This window comes from Ipomoea nil, unplaced genomic scaffold (genome assembly GCF_001879475.1).
Source record: "Ipomoea nil cultivar Tokyo-kokei standard unplaced genomic scaffold, Asagao_1.1 scaffold0117, whole genome shotgun sequence".
NCBI classification, from domain to species: domain Eukaryota; kingdom Viridiplantae; phylum Streptophyta; class Magnoliopsida; order Solanales; family Convolvulaceae; genus Ipomoea; species Ipomoea nil.
The window spans coordinates 581,481-602,949 of record NW_017616545.1 but is presented as its reverse complement, the minus strand read 5'-3'; the positions used below and the strand labels follow the sequence as shown (position 1 = coordinate 602,949).

Here is a 21,469-nt window from a genome sequence, read left to right as displayed (position 1 = left end):
TCCTTGTTTCCTAACTTTTCTCTCGCCGAGTCCCTCAGTCGAGGCGACCCCTTAGGCTTTTTCTTTCTCAGAAATGTTTAGGGTCAGTGCCCCATAGTTTCTTTATATACTCGCCGAGTCCCTCTGTCGAGGCCACTCCTCTTGGCTTTTTCACGGAAACGACTAAGGGTCTGGGCCCTTGTTTCCTAACTTTCTCTCGCCGAGCCTAGGCGGTGGTTAACAATAATTCGTATTCTTTTATTCAAGTCGTTTAAGACCCTCGGGCCTATACATGGCCTAACCTTTTCTACTGATAGAACTTCTTCAAGTGGACGACGTTCCAGATCCGGTCTACGGGCTTGCCTTCCAGAGTTTAGAGCTTGTAGGTGTCGGCCTGGACCACCGCGGCAATGCGATAGGGTCCTTCCCACTTTACCGCAAACTTGCCAGCTTCCGTGGGCTGGCTTGCTTGCCGGTCTCGTAGTACGAGATCGCCGACCTGGAAGGTTCGTGGGCGAATCCTTCGATTGCGATATCTCTTTACCGCTTGTTGATACTCGGCCATCCGAGCACTCGCGGCTTCCCTTCTTTCTTTTAGGAAATTTTTCTCAATTCGAAGATTTTCCTCATTCTCCGTGTCGGAATAAGTGTGGACCCGGTGAGTGGGTTCGACCACTTCAATCGGGACCTTGGCTTCGAAGCCGTACGCGAGGGAGAATGGACTTTCTCCGGTCGCTCGCCACTGCGTGGTGCGATAAGCCCATAGGACTCGGTCGAGCTCATTCGCCCAATTTCCTCTTATGTCTTCCAATTTCTTTCGGATTCCGTCCACTATGGTCTGATTCACATTTTCGACCTGCCCGTTGGCCTGCGGATACGCCACGGAGACCTTGGTATGGCGGATATCGTGTCGGCGACAGAAGTCAGCAAACGCCTGGCAGTCGAACTGTCGCACATTGTCGCTGACAATATGCTCGGGCAAGCCGAAGCGGCAAATCACCCTCTTCCATAGGAAGCGTCAGCATTGGTACTCGGTGATAGTGGCCAACGGTTCAGCCTCGACCCACTTGGTGAAGTAGTCGATAGCTACGACACAAAAGTTCAGGCCCCCGGGGGTTACCGGTAATGGGCCCAATAAGTCGATTCCCCACTTAGCAAATGGGATAGCCTTGGTGACTGGCGTGTAGAAGGTAGCCGGCCGAGTGTCCTTTCTGGTGAACGCCTGACAAATGCACATTTGGAAATCCACTCGATGCAATCTCGCATCATAGTCGACCAATAATACCCTTGGACGACTAACTTGCGGGCGAGCGTGTGGGCGCCTTGGTGTGCGGCGCAGATGCCTCTATGAGCTTCGTCCATTATTTTCTCGGCCTCGGGCCTGAGCAAGCATCTCAACAAAGGACCTCCGAATGACCGTTTGTACAGTTGTCCATCAATAATCTCGAAAGAATGGGCTTTTCGTCGGACCCTGGCGGCGACCCCCGGATCTTCCGGTAATTCGCCTGCTTCTTTGAATCGCCGAATGTCCTCTATCCAGAACATCTCGGGGTTTTTCTCCCTGTCCCATTCCTTGCCGATTACCTGCTGGACTTCTAATGTCGTTTCCTCGATACTCGGTCGATCCAGTTCCTCCTTCTGGCAGATCTTCACAAGGTGGTCCGGTACTCCCTCCAAGGCAATCTTAGATAATATGTCGGCTTCTACGTTGTCTACCCTGGCGATATATTCTATCTCGTAGGCTCCAAACTCCTTTAGCATCTCGACCGCCCGCTCTTTATATAAATTCAGCCGCGGGCTCTTAGCCTCACACGCGCCGGATATCTGCCCAACTACCAACCTGGAGTCAGTCTTGATTCTCAGTCGCTCGACTCCTAGGGTCTTGGCGAGGCGGAGACCATTCAGCACAACTTCTTATTCGGCTTCGTTGTTGGATGTCGGGAACAAGTAGCTTAAGGCGTAGTACAGCCGGAATCCCTCCAGGGTGATGAGCATAATTCCACCCCCGCAATGTCGTCGACTCGACGCTCCGTCTGCGTGCATTTCCCACCACTCGCCTAAATTGGTCTCAGTGGCATGCTCCTTCTCTTCTTCGCTCGCCGTGCACTCGACCAAGAAGTCGGCCAAGGCTTGACCTTTTATGGAAGGCCGGGGCTGGTACTCAATCCTATACTGGGTTAATTCCACGGCCCATTTCACCAGTCGGCCAGACGGCGAGGGGTTTCGCAGGACACTCCCAAGCGGTTGGTCAGTCAACACTCGGACGGTGTGGGCTTGGAAGTATGGTGCTAGCTTCCGCACGGTGATCACCAACGCGTATACAATCTTTTCCAGGGTGGTGTACCGTGACTCGGCGGCCTTCAGGGAGCGGCTTACGTAATAAACCGGGTGCTGAACGCGCTCCTCTTCTCGGACTAGCACCGAACTCACCGCCTTAGAGGAGGCGGCTAAGTACAAAAGTAAGGGCTCGGCGGCCTAGGGAGTAGACAATACCGGAGGTGTTGAAAGATATTGCTTCAGCTCTTCGAACGACTGCTGACACTCGGCGGTCCAAGTAAATCCTTCCTTCTTCTTCATGGCCTCGAAGAAAGGCACAGTCTTATCCGCCGCCTTGCTCAGGAAGCGGCTAAGGGCGGCCAGTCAACCGTTGCAGGTCTTTTACGGTGCTGGGAGGCTGCATGTCGATGATGGCCTGCACCTTCTCAGGGTTAGGCTCAATACCTCGCTTTGTGGCCATATAGCCCAAGAATTTTCCACCCTGCACGGCAAAAGCACACTTCTTGGGATTCAGCCGGAGATTGTATCTTATCATCACTTTAAAACAGTCGGCCAGATCTTCCGCATGCTTGCTCTCTTCTCGGCCTTAACGAGCATGTCATCGACGTATGCGGCCATCGATTTTCCCAGCAAGTGCTGGAACAGTCGGGCCACCATTCGCGTGTAAGTGGCTCCAGCATTCTTAAGCTCGAAGGGCATGACTCGATAGCAATATACCCCATCCGGTGTTAGAAACGCGGTCTTTTCTTCGTCTGCCGAATGCATGAAGATCTGGTGGTACCCCCTGAAGGCGTCCATGAAACTTAGCAAGGCTGACTCGGCGGTCTCATCAACCAGCTGATCAATTCGCGGCAATGGGAACGGGTCCTTAGGGCAAGCCTTATTGAGGTCGGTATAATCGACGCACATCCGCCAAGCCAGGGGTTTTGGTACAAGAACCACGTTTGCCAGCCACTCCGGGTACTTGACCTCTCAGACATGTCCGGCCGCTAGCAGCGTGGTTACCTCCTTTTTTACGAATTCTCTCCGATCGTTGGCCAGGTACCGCTTCTTTTGTGCGACTGGTCGATGCTCGGGGTCTACAGCGAGTCGATGCGATATAATGGATCGATCGACACCGGGCATGTCCTCTGGACCCCAGGCGAAAACCAGCCGGTGTTCCCGGAGCACTTTTATGATTTCTCCTCTTACCTCCTGAGGGAGGCCGACTCCGATTCGGACCTGCCTGTCCGGTTGTTCAGGATCAATCTCGACTTCCTCCAGCTCAACAGCCGGCTCCGGGCGAGGTATTAATTTTTTCTTTGGGGGCCTTTCCGTGATCTCATGGACCTGCATCTCGCGCTTGCCCATCCCTCGGCAGGCTTGCAGGTAACAATCTCGGGCGACTTTCCGATCGCACGCACCGTACCTATCCCATTCGGCGTACGGAATTTCAGGCAGAGGTGTTCGATTGAAATCAGAGCTCCTAGATCCTCCAAACCCGGTCGTCCGAGTATAGCGTTATGCGAGCAGGCCAGATTCACCACGATGAATTTCATACTGAGCTTCTGTACACGGGGTAACTACCAAGCTCAACTGGTAGGGTGATGGATCCTTCCGCCTCCACCGAGTCCCCAGTGAAGCCGGCAAGGGGAGTTTTGACGAGATTTAGCTGTTCTCGGGTCAATCCCATTTTAATGAAGGTCTCCAGGTATAGCACGTTGACGCTGCTCCCGGTATCGACCAGGATTCGGCGAACGACTACCCCCTTGATATCCATGGCTATTACCAGCGCGTCTCGATGCGGCGTCTCTCCAGCCGGTAAATCCCTATCGGTAAGAGTGATGGGCTCTCGGCACACCTTCTTGGAATTCTCCTCGCGCCCATACACCGTCCCAACATACAGCTGTCGACCCCAGGCTTTTCGAGTGTTTGCCGAGTCTCCACCTTCCGGCCCGCCAACTATCATGTTGATAACCAGCTTTTGGCGCCACTAGGCCTCGTCTTCTTCGGATGCCGACTGCTTGCCCCGTCCGCTCTCGGCGGCGGCGGCGGGATCCTCGTCCCCTCGGTTGGCCGACCTCCGCCTCCATTGATTAGGAGGCGGGGTTCCATGCTGGATGATACCCTCCATGATCTTCTTCAGGTAAAAGCATTCTTCTATGCTGTGGGTATAAGATTTATGGTAACGACAGTATTTAGAGATCTTACCCGTCTCCTCGCTCGTAGCACGGTCGTCAATTGGTGGAGGCGGCGGCGGGGCGACCGCTTGTATTTCATGCATCGGCAGCTCGGGAGCCGGCCGGTAGGGGTGTACGACGGGCCTGTCGTAAGGTCGCCTGACTTCGGGTCGTCAGGTTACGTCCGGGCGCCTTTCCTTGGTTTCGGCTCGCGTTCTCTTTCCGCCGGCGGATCCGCCGACTTCACGTTGCCGTTTGTGTTTCATAGCCTGCTCTGTGTTGGCCCTCTTGTTTGCCATGTGAATGGTTTCTGCGTAGGTAGCCGGGCGGTTGTCCCGCAGATCTCGGTATAGCTGACCGGACCGCAAGGACTCGATGAAGAAGGTGAGTGCCGTCTGGTCCTCGACCTCCTCTATAGACTGGATTTCCTTCTGCCAGCGAGCCAGATAAGTTTTCAAGGACTCGCCTTCCTCCTGGTGAATGTCGCCTAGGTGTGTCAAGTCTTTTTGTGGTTTGATATTAGCGGCATAGTGGCTCATGAAGTGGTCCGCTAGCTCTTCGAAGCTACGAATCGACCCTGGCGGTTGTGCCACTAGCCACCTCTGTGCCGGTCCTTTTAACGTGGGCAGAAAACCGCGACACATGACCGGGTCCCGAACTCTCAAGAGGCATCTTGGCTTGGTAGCTTAGCAAATGCTCTCGAGGATCGCCGGTCCCATCGAACGTGGCTTGCTCCGGGAACTTGAAATCACCCGGTATCTTAAAGGCCATGACCTCGTCCGAGAAGGGTAGGGCGGTTAATAACGTACGTCCTGGGGATTTGGCTTTTCCCTCCATCTGTTCTTTCAGATTTCGCACTTCTTGGACTAAGTTTGCCACTTCGACCTCAGACTCTGCCGGTTGGTCGTGGTTGCGGACGGGCTGCTCTACACGGCGAGTTTCAGTCCTGGTTCTTTTGGTACGGTTCTTCTCACGTGCAGTTTGCCGACCGCGAGCAGCTAACGGGGCACGACTGGGTTCCCTCCGACCCAGTCGTTCTCTTGCCGACTGTCGTCCAGCGCTCGGACCCAACCGAGAATGAATGGACTGTACCGGCTGGCTCTCCGCCCGGCGGTTCGGTTGCCGGTCATCGGGCCTATGAGACGGCTGCTGATTGCGAGTGACGGATCGTTCTCTTATTCCTCGGCTCGCCTCGGCGCAGGCACGCCCAATCGCACGTAATTGCTCAGGCGTAAACTGCACCTGAGGCGGCTGTTGATTCATCGGTGGTGTTGGTGGCGGTGTTGTTTCATTTTTCCGGCTCCGAGTGTTTCTCCGATTCAATTGATTTCTCAAGTCCGCCCCCAGTCTGTTATCGTGTCGGCTCGATTGTTCCTCACTTCCTGCCATGTCAGGAGCTTTTCTTATTCGTCTGAGATTCTTCTTGTCGTTTCCTGAACTCGCCTCGCTCAGGAGGACACGCGACTCTTAGTTTCGATCCCCACAGACGGCGCCAGTGATGGTTTTTGGGTTTTCAGGCCCAAGGAGGTCCAACACAACCTTTTGCTAGAGGATACACCTTTCAATAAAATGAGTGTCTCAAAGGAAAGAAAGTGCTTGCTTAGAATCTCTTCTATTCCCTCTCCGGGTCCTCTTTGTGTCTGTCCTCTACAAGAGTGGAGGAGCCTTTATATAGCGGCTCCTCCCCCACTGACTTGAAGGCTTTTACTAGCCGACTTCAAGACTAATTAAGTATCGAGCCGTTGGTCGCCTTTACTGAGTCGGCCAACGGCTCTCTCAAGCTCGTAACAGCCGGACCAAGTCCAGCCTTTTAATGCTCTAACGGTTCCTTGTTTAAGAGTCTCTTTGATGATCCCAACGGCTCATTGAGCCGAGTCTCTCTCTGGGTTTGGGGGCCTGGCCGACTCCTCGCCCTCGGCCCAAGCTCCTGCTGGGCTCTTCTTTAGCAATCCTGAGCTAGGTCCCCGTACTTGGGCCTGGGCCGATTCCTGGACTCGGCCCAAGCACCCTCCGGGCTTCTCCCGATGCTAGCCCACCTTTCCTGCCTTGGGCTCTCTTCTGTGGGCCAATCTTTCCTGGGTCGGGGTCCTTACCCCATCAATAATAATAATAATAATAATAATAATAATAATAATAATAATAATAATAATAATAATAATAATAATAATAATAATAATAATAATAACAATAATAATAATAATAATAATAATAATAATAATAATAATAAATATGAATTGTGTTGGTTTTATGACTTTTGGGCAGTCAACGGCAAGCCAACACTACCGTTAGAGTAAACGAGAATATAGGAAAAATATATGGAGAGAATATAGGAACTTTGTATTAATGAATATTGCTTGTGAGTATTGAGAGTTCTCCCCTTCCTTCTATGTGAGGGACCTATTTATACATATTTTGGGCCTAGAGCCCTACAAGGAATAGGAATTCTAGACTGCCTCATATTGGGAGTCTTAGTTACATAATGAGATCTAATTCTATTATACTAGAAATATTTAGTCCAATTCTAATTATATTGGGAATAACAGGCCCAATCCTCGACAAACTCTTGGAATTCTCCGTACTGTGTGTCCTTCTTGGCTTCCTTGATCCAGTTGTTTTCTTGGGCTGGCCCATATGGCCCAAGCCTAGTATGTTATCCATCATCTAGTCCCCCACTTTCTTGAGATTTCGCGAAGTCGATGTCTCAGGAAAGTATCTCAAGAATATTCTTTGATCCAATTAATAATAATAATAATAATAATAATTATTATTATTATTATTATTATTATTATTATTATTATAAAAACTGTATTAGGTATATATATACAAGGTTCATGTGAGGTGTGCCTATAACATATATACATATAGAGATCAGAAGCCCACGTATTATATCATATATATGAACATACATGGTCTGTGAGTGAAAAGAAGAAAACATTCCCTAATCCACTAATAATAATAATAATAATAATAATAATAATAATAATAATAAAATAATGACAATAACGTCATTATGACCAGGAAATGAGGAGAAGGTTCACGTGCCTTTAGCTCTTTTCGGGTATATATATATATATATATATATATATATATATATATATATATATATTGTCATTATGAACAGGAAACGAGGAGGATTGAAGGTTCGCATGCCTGTAGCTATAGCACCTGCGAAGTAACCGGTCCTAGCGTGTATACTCTCTGTATCCAAACATCATTTTACTCAGTATATTCACGGGTATCGTTTAGAGAAATAGCTGAAAAAGGAACGAGATCGGTATAAGCTTTGTCAGAACAAACCAAGTTCAAAATACCATAAGACATAGGGAAACTCTCTCTGCATCCTCTCAAGCCATTTCTCTTCCCTTCAAACATCATTTTACTCCTCTCTTTGGCAAGCTACTTGAATCAACGGACGCCATCAACGATCACAGTTGCGGCCTGCGGGTAAGCCATCCTCTTCGTTGTGGCCTGGACAGTGTTGTTTGTTGCAGTAGATGTCAACACCATGCCAGTGTTTTCCTTCTTTTTTTTTTTCTCATCATCTCTCTCTATTCTTTTTCAAGTTCCCAAGCAATGACCTAGGTTGGAGCCTTAAGGCCTGCAACACTGAGGTGTATGCTTCTTGTACTTGTTTTTTTTTTTTTTTTTGGTGACCGATCGGTCGCCATGACCGACCGTCAGCCCACCTGGTTGATCGGCGACCGAACAGGCCATTTTCACGGCTGGCCAAGCTGGCCAGCCGGAAGCAAACATCCAACGCGATTTTTTTTATTTTGTCCGCTTTGCTGACAATTTCTTTGTTTTTCAGATAGCCCTGGCGTAGGATCGGATTCAGGGGCGGATACTCTTCCTACTCCATTGACTCGCCGACTGGATACGGTGATGGCCACTCGTGTGGAACTTCTTCGTGCGCAGTTTCGTCGCCAGACTCGGTCACAGACCGTTTAGCCTCCAGTTCCCCCGTACCCCTTAGCAGCAAATTCTCAAGATAAGGGTAAAAGGCCCAAGGGGGAGTCTTCTGGTTTATTCCCTCCTTCTTTAGTTAATGATGTTGGCGCGGGCCTCGGTTCAGGTTCTCCTGAGGCCGCGGTAGCCCCGCCAGATGGGGGCCAGGTTCGTCCACGGGTTTTGCGGAAGAGGGCTCGAGAAGGGTCCGACCAGGGGGGGCAGACGCCACCGGGGTCGGAGCCGCAACCTTTGACTCTGACTGTGGACGGTTGGGAAGATTCCACCATGAGTGGCAAGCGGCTTAACTTCAATCCCGTAGAGTGGGGAAATGGTGCTATCTTCCCTCTCGATCAGCAGGCTCTGAAGTCTCTTGGGATTGATGATCTTCATAAGCGGTTGATTGCTCAGCTTTATCGGGTGCGTTGATAGTTGTCATAGCTTTCCTTTGGTTGCTAAGTTTTCTTTTATTCTGCTCTTCTTTCTAACTCGCTGGGTATTTTTCCTATGACTAGGCTGCTTCGGTTGGCATGGAGACCTTCGAGCGTTATCGAGCGTGCTCTTCGGAGGCAGGGGATCTTCGTGCCCGAGTAGATGAGTTATCTGCCCAGTTGACTGATCTTTCATCCCGCTACCAGGGTCAAGTGCGTGAAGCAGAGCTTGGCTTGGCGGCCAGAGCTGCGGCTATACAGGCACAGCGGGCTGCCGAGGAGGGTCGTTAGAGGGCTGAGGAGTTGCTTCGTTCTGCCGTAGAGGATTATTGCGGTTCGGAGCTTTTTAGGCAGGATGCTTTGGAGGTGGTTCGTCAGACTCCTGGGGATTTGGCGATCATCAGCAAGGAGTGGCTGTCTACTCCCGCAGGTGTTCAGTATGCTAGTGCTATGACGTCGGAGGACTATTATGAGGGGATGCGACATATGCAGGAGGATATCTATGGTGTTATGAGGTCCTCCGATCCCCATTTTGAGCCGATAAACTTGGGTCTTCCACCTCCTTACCATCCCTGGGCTGATCGTCATTTGAACGAGGAGCCTTCCGCGCCGATGGGTGTTGCCCCTGTTATGCCTCCTCCTGGATTCGAGCCATTGCCGAGTGCGGGCAGAGGAGGAGATATCCCTTTGGATACCGATTTCCTTACTTCATCTGCAGACCTTCAGGAACTCGTTGATTTTGTAGAAGTTGGTGTTTCCTTAGGGGAGTTGGGTGGTGTAGATCAAGGCGAAGTTGAGCAAGGAGATGCCTCAGGTTGTGCTCCCGCTCTTTAGAGTACATGTAGCCTGCTTCTGATGGTTGTGTCGCCTTTGACATTCTTGCATTGTTACTTTTGCTTATACGCTAGGTAGTTGATGATTTCGGCCTAGTATATTTTGTGTTTTTGTCTGTACACCGGATGGTGGGTGCTTCAGTCACTCTATTTTGTTTATTTTGCTTGTACACTGGATGGTGGGTGCCTCAGTCGCTCTATTTTGTTTATTTCGTCTGTACACCGGATAATTGATGTCTTGGTCGCTCTATTTTTTTTATTTTGCTATGTGCGTGTTCTGTTCTGTGCATGCTGATCTAATCAACTTTTAGCCACCCTGCTCAACTTTCGAGAGCATTTCCCATTCTCTGTCAGTATGTTATTCCACCAAAGGATTATTGAGAACGTCTCCCGTTCTCTGACAGTGTGCCCATCCACCAAAGATTTTTTTGAGAACGTCTCCCGTTCTCCGTCAGTATGCCGTTCCACCAATGGCTACTGAGAAAGTCTCTCGTTCTCTGTCAGTATACCCATCTACCAAAGACTTTTGAGAACGTCTCCCGTTCTCTAACAGTGTGCCCATCCACCAAAGACTTTTGAGAACGTCTCCCGTTCTCTGTTAGTGTGTCGTTCTACCAATGGCTATTGAGAACGTCTACCGTTCTCTGTCAGTATACCCATCCACCAAAGACTTTTGAGAACATCTCCCGTTCTCTAACAGTGTGCCCATCCTCCAAACACTTTTGAGAACGTTTCCCGTTCTCTGCCAGTATGTCGTTCTACCAATGGCTATTGAGAACGTCTCCCGTTCACAGTCAGTATACCCGTCCACCAAAGACGTTTGAGAACGTCTCTCGTTCTCTAACAATGTGCCCATCCTCCAAAGACTTTTGAGAACGTCTCCCGTTCCCTGTCTGTATACTCATCTACCAAAGACTTTTGAGAACGTCTCCCGTTCTCTAACAGTGTGCCCATCCTCCAAAGACTTTTGAGAACGTTTCACGTTCTCTTTCAGTATGTCATTCTACCAATGGCTATTGAGAACGTCTCCCGTTCTCTGTCAGTGTACCTGTCCACCAAAGACTTTTGACAACGTCTCCCGTTCTCTGTCATTGTACCCCTCTACCAAAGGCTTTTGAGAACGTCTCCCGTTCTCTGTCTGTATACCCATCCACCAAAGAATTTTGAGAACGTCTCCCGTTCTCTAACAGTATGCACTCATCCTCCAAAGACTTTTGAGAATGTTTCCCGTTCTTTGTCAGTATGTCGTTCTACCAATGGCTATTGAGAATGTCTCCCGTTCTCTGTCAGTGTACCCGTCCACCAAAGACTTTTGAGAACGTCTCCCATTCTCTGTCAGTGTACCCCTCTACTAAAGGCTTTTGAGAACGTCTCCCGTTTTCTGTCTGTATACCCATCCACCAAAGACTTTTGATAATGTCTCCCATTCTCTAACAGTATGTACTCTATTTGATTACTTTCTACTGACACTGTTTAATACTCTAATGACTTCTAGACTTGACCCTATGTCCTATAACGACCCGATTACTCTCCTAGAGCCTCTAGATACTACACTAAACCCTTCACCCTTAACTCCCCATTATTAGATTCTCTACCACTTGATATTGTAGGGCTCTTTATCCCGGTAGCCACATTCATTTTGTTTCACTGTAATCTGATTATTGCTTCACGCGTGATCTTGTTATATACTTGTCCACCGAGCGTTGGGTGGACCGTTGATTTGTGGGAGGATGAATTAGCTATTGATTTGTCGCAGTGACCAGTTGGGGTGACTAGCTAGAGTGATCGACCGTATGAACTCTAAGGAGGTTCAGGTCGGTTTGAATAGGGTGTGAGTTTGTTAGCCCCTTGCGGGGCTAACTATGACCTAGTGTCTTTGAGATGTCGTAATGTGTTCTGTTTTCGCGAATCATGAGGCGTGTAATCCGAAATAAAGATATTTTATTACGAAATTAATAAAGGTAAGTAGTACATAAAGATATTTGTTATGAAACTGTCATGTGGGCTACTGGTAAAACCTTTTGAGGCGATTTGAATTCCAAATGCGCTTGATCAACTTGCCTTCCATAGTTTCCAACTTGTAGGTGCCTGGTCTGATGATTGCCGAGACTCTATAAGGGCCCTCCCAGTTCTTGGCTATTTTCCCGCCTTGATTTGGTAAGGCGGCTTGTCTATCTCTGAGTACTAGGTCCCCTATGTCAAAGTACCTAGGCTTTACGCGCGCATCATGGTATCTTTTCACAGCTCGTTGATATTCTGTCATTCGGTGTTGAGCTGCGTCTCTCCGCTCTTCGAGGAAATTCTTTTCTAGTTGCAGTAGCTGCTCATTGGCCTGATCCTCATATTGTTGCACCCTATTCGTGGGGCATAGGACCTCGATAGGGACTTTGGCTTCGAACCCGTACGTGAGGCTAAATGGGGTTTCCCCGGTTGCCCGTCGCGGTGTGGTTCGATGAGCTCACAGGATGTGGTCGAGTTGGTCGACCCACGCACCGCCTTCTTCTTTTATTCGTTTCTTTAGTCCATCCATGATTGTCCTATTCGCGTTTTCTACTTGCCCGTTTGCTTGGGGATAAGCCACCGATACCTTAGTGTGCTTGATAGAATAATTTTCACAAAATTCTACGAAGTCCTTGCAATCGAACTGTCGGCCATTATCAGTGATGAGATGCTCAGGCAAGCCAAAACGGCAGATCACTTTCCTCCACAGGAATTTGCGACACTGGTATTCGGTGATGGTTACCAATGGTTCGGCTTCAATCCACTTAGTGAAGTAGTCAATGGCGACTATGCAGAACTTGTGGCGCCTTGGTGCCTGGGGTAGCGGTCCCAGGAGGTCTACACCCCACTTAGCGAAGGGTATGGCTGTGGTGACCGGCGTGTAGAAGGTGGCCGGTTGGTTTTGCTTTTCTGTAAACTTTTGACAAGTATGGCAACTTTGGATCCTTTGGATGCAATCTTGTGTCATGCTGGGCCAGTAGTATCCTTGGACCAGTAATTTTCTGGCTAGGGTGTTCGTTCCCTGGTGAGCTGCACATATCCCGTTGTGGGCTTCCTCAATTACTTGCTTGGCTTTGCTTGGCGGGAGGCATTTTAGTAGGGGTCCTCCGAAGGATCTTTTGTACAGTTGGTTGTCTACCAACTGGTAGGCTGGGGCCCTTCGCTTGACTTTTGCGGCTTGTACAGGATCAGAGGGAAGTTCTGCTTTTGTGATGTATCTGGTTAGGTCTCCTATCCAACTATCTGGGGATCGGATGCCTGCTGGGGCTAGCATTGCGATCAAGAGGGATTCTGTACTGGGCGCGTGGATGACCTCTCTCTTGCATATGTGTGCTAAGTGTCCTGGGGTACCTCCTAGGGAGATCTTCGAGAGTAGGTTAGCTTCCATGCTTTCCGTGCGGGGCACGTGTTGTATTTCGTAAGCGTCCAATTTTCCTAGCAATCCTTCAGTAACATCCTTGTGCATCCTCAAGTTTTCCCCTCTGGTCTCGAAGGTGCCTTTGATTTGTCCTACAACGAGTCGTGAGTCTGTTCGAATGCGAAGGTTACGAGCTCCAAGGGCGGTCGCAAGCCGTATGCCTCCGATCACTGCTTCGTATTCTGCTTCATTGTTTGATGCTTTGAACTGGTATTCTAGGGCGTAGTATACTTTGAACCCTTCTGGTGAGGTTAGCATGATTCCCCCTCCACAGTGTTTGGTGTTGGCTGCTCCGTCTGCACTCATTTCCCACCAGGTATTCTGACTGAAATCACTTGTTCTCCCCCTTTGGTCTCTTGCTGTACATTCCATGATGAAATCTGTCAGGGCCTGTGCCTTGATGGAGGGTCGGGGTTTGTACTCAATCCCATATTGGGTCAACTCCATAGCCCATTTCACCATTCGACTGGAGGAAGTTAGGCTCCTCAGGATGCCGGCGAGTGGTTGGTCTGTGAGCACCTCTACGGGGTGGGCTTGGAAGTATGGGACTAACTTCCGTACTGTGATGATCAGAGAGTATACCATCTTCTCTAGTGGTGTATATCGGGTTTCTGCCCCTCTTAGTAATTTGCTGATATAATATATTGGATGATGCAGCTTCTCTTCTTCCCGCACCAAAACGGAGCTCACTGTCTGCTCCGACACCGCCATGTAAAGGTATAAAGTTTCACCTTCTTTGGGTTTGGCTAGTAAGGGAGGGGATAACAGATATTTCTTTAACTCCTCGAACGATGCTTGACATTCAGGGGTCCATTCGAACCCCTCTCTTCTTTTGATCACTTCGAAGAACGGTAGAGAGCGCTCTGCTGATTTGGAGAGGAAACGACTAAGGGCTGCCAGTCGTCCCGTCAGTTTTTGGATTTCCAGTAGGTTGGTGGGCGGTTGCATATCCAGTATGACTTTTATTTTCTCGGGGTTTGGTTCTATCCCTCTCTGTGTGACCATGTATCCTAGGAATTTTCCTCCATGGACAGCGAATGCGGATTTCTTTGGATTCAATCTCAGTTTGTATCTTTCCATGAGTTGGAAACATGCTCTAAGGTCTCGAGAGTGCTTGGGGGTTTCTTTGCTTTTTACCAACAGGTCGTCGACATAAGCCTCCATGCTTTTCCCAAGCAAGCTGTGAAATATTTTGGAGACCATCCTTGTAAATGTTGCTCCCGCATTTTTCAGGCCGAACGGCATCACCTTATAGCAATAAACTCCATTAGGTGTCAGGAATGCCATTTTTTCTTCGTCCTATTCTTCCATAAATATTTGGTGGTAGCCCCGAAAGGCGTCCATGAGGCTAAGTAGTGTGCAACCGGCAGTTTGGTCTACCAGTTAGTCTATTCGTGGTAAGGGGAAGGGGTCCTTAGGACACGCCTTGTTGAGGTCAGTATAATCAATGCACATTCTCCATGCTGGGGGCTTGGGTACTAGCACAACGTTAGCCACCCAAGCGGGATAGGTGACTTTCCTGAGGTGACCGATCTCTAGTAGGGTGGAAACTTCTTTTTTTTACGAATTCTCTTCGGTCTGCCGCTAGGTGCCTCTTCCGTTGCATGACTGGTCGGGTGGCTGGATTGACGGATAAGCGTTGGGTGATGACCGACCGGTCAATTCCGAGCATGTCTTCGGGTCCCCAAGCGAATAGGATTTTGTACTCTTTCAGTGTCTGTAAGATGCTCAGTCAGACCTCTTCTGTTAACCCTTTGCCTATCTTGATCGTTCTATCTGGTCTGGAGTCATCCAAAGCTACTTCTTCTAAATCGACTACGGGTTCCGGCCTTTCCTTAATCTCCTCTCCTTTGGTTTTCTCGATGATAGTTTGGACCTGCAGGTCGCGTCTCCCAATTTGCCGGCAAGAGAGGAGGTAGCATGACCAGGCCACATGGCGATCGCATTTAGCGATCCCCACTCCTTCGGGTGTTCGGAATTTTAAACACAGATGCTCAAGCGACACCACAGCTCCCAGGTCCTCTAAACCCGGACGCCCTAGAATTATGTTGTGCGCGGAATTGATGTTAACAACCACGAACTCCATGTCTAGGGAACGGACCCTTGGGTATTCTCCTATTTCCACGGACAAGGTGAGGCACCCCTCAGCCTCTACGCTATCTCCGGTGAACCCAGCAAGTGGCGTCCGCACCAGGTGTAGTTGTTCTCTGGACAGTCCCAGTTTGTTAAGTGTCTCGAGGTACATGACATTGACACTGCTGCCAGTGTCTACAAATACTCTCCGGACGGTGGTCCCGTTGATGTCCACGGTGATGACAAGGGCATCGCGGTGTGGTGTTGGGCCGTCCGGGAGGTCTTCATCAGAGAAGGTGATGATGTCCCTCTGGCCTTTCTTGATGGGGGGTCTATGTTGCACTGCACCTACATATAATTGTCTAGCCCAACGTTTCCTTTCGCAACAGCAGGCCCGCCACAAATCATGTGGATCACACGCTTGTGTTTCCAGTTTCGATCGTCTTTCTCTTCTGGATTCCCCTCTTCTTGGTTGGGTGCTTTCTGTTGGGGCCTATCCCTAAGTTCACCGGGAGGGTCCCGGGCTGGTGCCCATGGAAGTTTTCGCCATTGGTTGGGGCGAGTAGTTGATTGTCTTTTTTGGATAAGCTCATCGATTTCTTTTTGTAGGGTAGTACATTCTTTGGTAGAATGTCCTGTGGACCTGTGATATCGGCAGTATCTAGCTCTTCCCGCGGCCGGCCGTTCCTCTGCCTCTGTGGGTGGTGGCGGTAGGTTCTCTGTAGGTCGGGGTGGTTGGACCTCGTGTACCTGCCTCGCCCCGAGGGCGGAGACTGCTCTGTGTCGAGGGGGAGGTGGCCCCCGTATGACGTTAGATCTTTCTTCCCGTTTAGCCAGTCGGTCCGACGGATGCGTTCTCGTCTCGTCACGGGGTCGTTTCGCTTCTCGCCTTATTTTTTGTCGCAAAGCCTCTTCTATTTCCGCGTATTTTTTGGCCCTCTGGACTGCCTGTGCATACGTGTCGGGGGTCTCCCTTCATAGACTAGTGAACAGATCCCCTGACCGGAGGGCTTCCATGAATAAAGTGAGGGTCGTTCGGTCGTCCAGATCTTCTACAGCCTGTACTTCCTTCTGCCATCTTTTTAAGAACTCTTTTAGTGTCTCAGTTTCTCCTTGTTGTATGGCAGTCAAGGTCATGAAGTGCTTCTTTGTTTTCATGCTTCCTGCAAAGTAAGTTAGGAATTGTTCGGCTAGGGTTTCGAAGTGGTCGATGGACCCTGGTGGTAGGGATAGGAACCAACGCTGCGCTGCCCCGCCCAGGGTTGAGAAAAAGGCGCAACAGTACATGGGGTCCTCCGCCCCTATTACCATCATCTTTGCCTAGAAGCCGACTAAGTGATCGCTGGGGTCCTCCGTTCCATTGTAAGTAGGCATTGTCGGACACTTGAAGTCTCTTGGCGCGCGATATTCTTGGATTTTCATAGAGAATGGACTGGCAGACAATAGAGATCGAGCGGTTGGTCGATCTCCCCTACCCACGACCTTCCTTTGGAGGTCTCTCACCTCCATGGCGAGTTCTGCCATCCCTCGATCTCGGTTCCCCTGACCAAGTTCTGGAGTCTCTCCACTACCCTCCACCATGTCTTGCAGAATTCTTCTTCGATCGGGATCCCCTTCCCTTGCTCCTCCCATGTGAGAACCGGTTGCCTGGATGACCTCAACCCGTCGCTGGGGGTTGAGCCTAACTCTTTGTTGTGGGCTTTCTACTGCGGGGTTTCCGAGTTCAGGCTGCGGAGCGGTTGCCCGTTAGTTCAGGGGCCCTATGCGGTCAAGGACGGAGATTATACGACGGGGTCCCTGGGGTGGGGCAGATCTCTGTGTTCTTTCAGGGGGTAAGTTAGTGTTGGGCAGTCGGTCGCCGGCAATCTGGGTGGTGTTGTTTATCCGGGAGGGTTCTAGGGATCCTGCCCTTGCCGCCTGGCCATGATGTAAGGCCCCTAAGTAGCGTGCGGCGGCCTCTACTATCTCGAGGGTGAGCTCCAATGGCTGGGTTCGTGGGACACCAACGGCCGGTGGGCATGCGTTCGAACGAACTTCCTCCTCTTCTCGGGGACCTCCCCGGTCGGCCTCCCTCTCTAGGGGAATATGTTGATCGTTCGGTACCTGCGAGGGGGGGCGGCTGAGTGTTTCTCTCAAATCTCTGACTGGTCTAGCGACTTCTTGGTTAGTTCGAGTATTTCGTCGTGTAGTTACCATGCTTTCAAGGTTTTGAGGGATGAATGATAACTTTTCGTATCGATCCCCACAGACGGCGCCAATGTTGGTTTTATGAATTTTGGGCAGTCAACGGCAAGTCAACACTACCATTAGAGTAAACGAGAATATAGGAAAAATATATGGAGAGAATATAGGAACTTTGTATTAATGAATATTGCTTGTGAGTATTGAGAGTTCTCCCCTTCTTTCTATGTGAGGGGCCTATTTATACATATTTTGGGCCTAGAGCCCTACAAGGAATAGGAATTCTAGACTGCCTCATATTGGGAGTCTTAGTTACATAATGAGACCTAATTCTATTATACTAGAAATATTGAGTCCAATTCTAATTATATTGGGAATAACAGGCCCAATCCTCGACAAACTCTTGGATTGCTCCGTACTGTGTGTCCTTCTTGGCTTCCTTGATCCAGTTGTTTTCTTGGGCCGGCCCATATGGCCCAAGCCTAGTATGTTATCCATCAAATTGAAAAGACAGAAGCCATATTCATAACACTGATTTTGTGTTCAAAGGAATACTCAGACTTAGTTATATATTTGGATATCTAAAAGAACACCCAAAAGAAATAAAAACAGAGCCTAGTTCAATAACATTCTATATGCGGTGGGTTCACAATAATACTTTTATACATTCGGATATTTAAAAGAAAAAAACAAACAAAAAGCAGAATGCAGAGACAAACATATGAACAAAATTCCGCAAATTTACCTGGTTATCACATGCAGGCCCCCAAGCCTTTTCACTTCTAATCCCTCATTTAAACAGTGTGACTCACAATCCTTCAAAATTGATAAGAATGTAAGTGCCATAGATGGGCCAAGAGGGTACATTTCAAATTGATCATCGGCAAGCTTCTGTAGCTCTTCGAATTCCATCGATTGGCTCATTTCTATATATTCAAAAAAAAAATATTGTCAGTTTGAGGAGCATCTTGTGTCAGAGATGAAATTAAGCTGTCCTCCAAAATTTCTTTTGCAAGCATCTTGTTAATAAAAGAGGCAACAGGTTAGTCTAGTAGAAAGGCAAAAAAACAAAATTTGAACTTACTGAAATTGAATAAAGAAAAGAAAAGTACACTTGCCTTTGGATTTCCTCCAAGGATAATGTCAGTACCCCTTCTTGTCATATATATTAGTAGAGATAGTGATAACATGCTTTCTCCCTGCTTGGGCAACAATTTTGGCCTCTCTAGCAGCATACTACAAAATTCAATAATAATTAGATAACAGTCAGATTGAAAGAAGCAAAACAATAAAATGCATTAATATACTTGGAAGAACTGTAGATTGAAAGAACTGTATATAGCTGCTAATATACTTGCACAGAAATCATTGAGAACAGAAGAAAAACATCCTTACAACTAACCTGAAGTTGGGAAATGTCAAAGTGAACAGCAAGCGAGGCTCTAAACTGAGGAGACACGGAGATGACGACTGCTTTGCCTTTGTGTATAATTGAAAGGAACTCATCTAGGCTCTGCTTCTCAAGCATAACTGCCTCTACCGATATAATGCATCCGCTGCAGTCAATAAATTAGACTAAGCACCTTAAACCAAGATACTTGAATTTCCAAACTTCAACTTGAACAAACTGAAACATTGTTCAAGCATCCGGTGTACAAGGAAGAAAAGAAATACACCAGGATTAATCTTCAAAGGAACACCTCTACCACTTCTAAAACCAAAAATATCAGGGATGAGAAATTCTAAACTAGAACCCACAACCATTTATAGTACTTATTTCAAATATATTACCATGATTGTAACCAAGTTATTCTTAAAATCAGAAGCTATTCTACCCATGACCTACATTGTCTTTAAGCTGTGAAGTTCAAGACTCTAATGAGCATATATTGAGGTTACTTTGTTGCTCACGTTATTTTCTGCTCTTGCTCAATTTAATTCCAAATCAAGCCGAAGAAGATAACAAACATCCTAATTAACACATTCAAAGGCATATAAATTAGTATTTTAGAATACCTTTCATCCATAATCATATACAGATCATTATTAAGCCCATAACACATGATAAAAAAGCTATATACACTTCAACACCTTAAACCCCCTAAAACACATTTACAAACACATCTCTCCCCTAAAATAACATACAAATGATTAGAAAAAGGAAGAAAGCGAGCCAGCGAGGGGTTGTAAATACTTGCAGCCCTGCAGGCTAAGCAGTCCTTGAGAGGAATTTTAACAGGTCAAAAAGTAAATGAACATAAAGAACGCTAAAAATTCAAAGCAATATAATGCGAATTTTCTGCATTACTTGAAAACATATAAATATACATGGGAGGTGTATTCTCCTCCTTCTGAGTCAGTGACATCTTCAGATTCTGGAAGGACTTCAGTTCTGGCGGTGAATGCAACGAAATTACCAGAAATTTCCTCCGCATCAGATCCAGCTACTTCTAACTCATGTTCATCATCACTCTAGGTAATGCCTGACATAGACTTCTTTCGCCTTAGATAAGTGGGGCATTCAGCTTGCACGTGACCAAAGCCTTCACATTCGCAGCATCTAATCCCCTTGTTGCTGGACTTGTCTTTGGAATGGGTTGGACGAGAGGTAGAAGACTTATAATTTGATGGGTCAGATTTGGAACATTTTTTGATGCATTCGAGTTTGATCCTTTTTTAAACTTGTTATTTTGAGAACTCTTTTGTGAAACCTGTTTCAAAATTTTTGAAAATTGTTTAGTTAAAAACTCAATTGGATCATCACATGGTTCCCCTTGATTAGATGTAGCACTCAATTGTTTATAGATGTTTTCTTTTTGGTGTAATCGGTAAGAATTTTCATTTCATAAGTTCGAAGGTTTCCCATTAACTGAGTCACGAACTTATTTTCCCAACCGTCATGTTCTTGAATAGCGGTGACCTTCATTCTGAATCTAGGCGATAGGGATCTTAGAATCTTCTTGACCAGCTTTGGTTGGGGAAAGGTCTCGCCGAGTACCATTGCACGATTTGTCAATTCTTGCACACGACTATGGAAACTCGTGATGGTTTCATCTTCATTCATGCGAAATTCCACAAAATCGGATTGTACCAGTTGCAACTTCGATTGCTTAACTGAACTAGTGCCTTCGTAGGTCAATTCAAGCGCTTCCCATGCACCTTTTGCTGAATCAATACCTGCAACTAAAGGAAATTGACTTTCATGTAATAGTGAGTAAATAGTGTCAAGTGCTTTATCATTATATCCAGCATTAGTATTGTGGTTTGAGTCCATTCTGTTTCAGGTTTAGTCACTAGTGGCTCATCAGAACTAGCTCCTGCTTAGTAGGATGCGTCCATCTCGTTAGAACAGAACGCCAAACGAGTTCTCCTTGAGCTTTTAGGTGAGTTCGCGTGCGTGTTTTCCAATAGGCATAGTTATCACCTATTAACTGGGGAAGCGCCTTAAGTCGATCCATCCTAAAACACTCAACACACCGTGAGATTGAACAAAGTAATAGAATAAACAAAAGCAATAAAAGCCGCTAAAAACTTGAGTTCAAGAAGCACGGGATAGTCAGATCGATAGACTAGTGCCGTGAATCTTGAATGCAAGATATATCATAAACTTCTACTTGATTATAGAATAGATATTAACAGACCAATTAATTAAGTCATTTAGCATAATTAAATAACAAAATAAAAAGGCAAGAAAATAAATCAAGTACACTAGAATTGATCACGCAGTTCGGAGCACTTCTCCTACGTCTGTGGGGAAACTCACGTCTGTCCAATCCACTAGATGTTCACCAAGGTTTACAAGGGGTTAGTACACACGGCTAACAACCACTACAACCTACTACAACCTTCAAAACATCTTTAACGGAATTGGAGCGTGCATGTCGTCTTTGACTTCACCAGTTGATGCCGCTAAACCAGGTCCAGACTAACTGTACCAGACGTGATATCAATCCTTAATCAATATAGAAATCAGAGTTAATACAGTGGAGTGTTTGGAAATTTCTATCAAAATAACATGGGAGTTCGTGATCTTCAAAAAGGAAAGTGTTTCCTTTTTATAGCATTTTCCTTCAACCACCTTTACCAAAATAGTAGCCATCCACTTACTTTTGCAACAAACCAACACCACACAAATTATACAAAACCCATAGAATAAAACACCACCATACAATT

The 21,469-nt window shown here is 47.5% G+C and overlaps 1 long non-coding RNA gene across 1 annotated transcript; it reads right to left on the bottom strand.

Annotated features, from left to right (window-relative positions):
- Positions 1 to 18,468: 18,468 nt before the first annotated feature.
- On the bottom strand, positions 18,469 to 19,165 carry LOC109165181. The gene is made up of 3 exons (XR_002051502.1): positions 19,143 to 19,165; positions 18,699 to 18,832; positions 18,469 to 18,532 (listed from the first exon to the last, which is right to left on the bottom strand). It is a non-coding gene; the product is annotated as an uncharacterized LOC109165181 (long non-coding RNA).
- Positions 19,166 to 21,469: the final 2,304 nt, after the last annotated feature.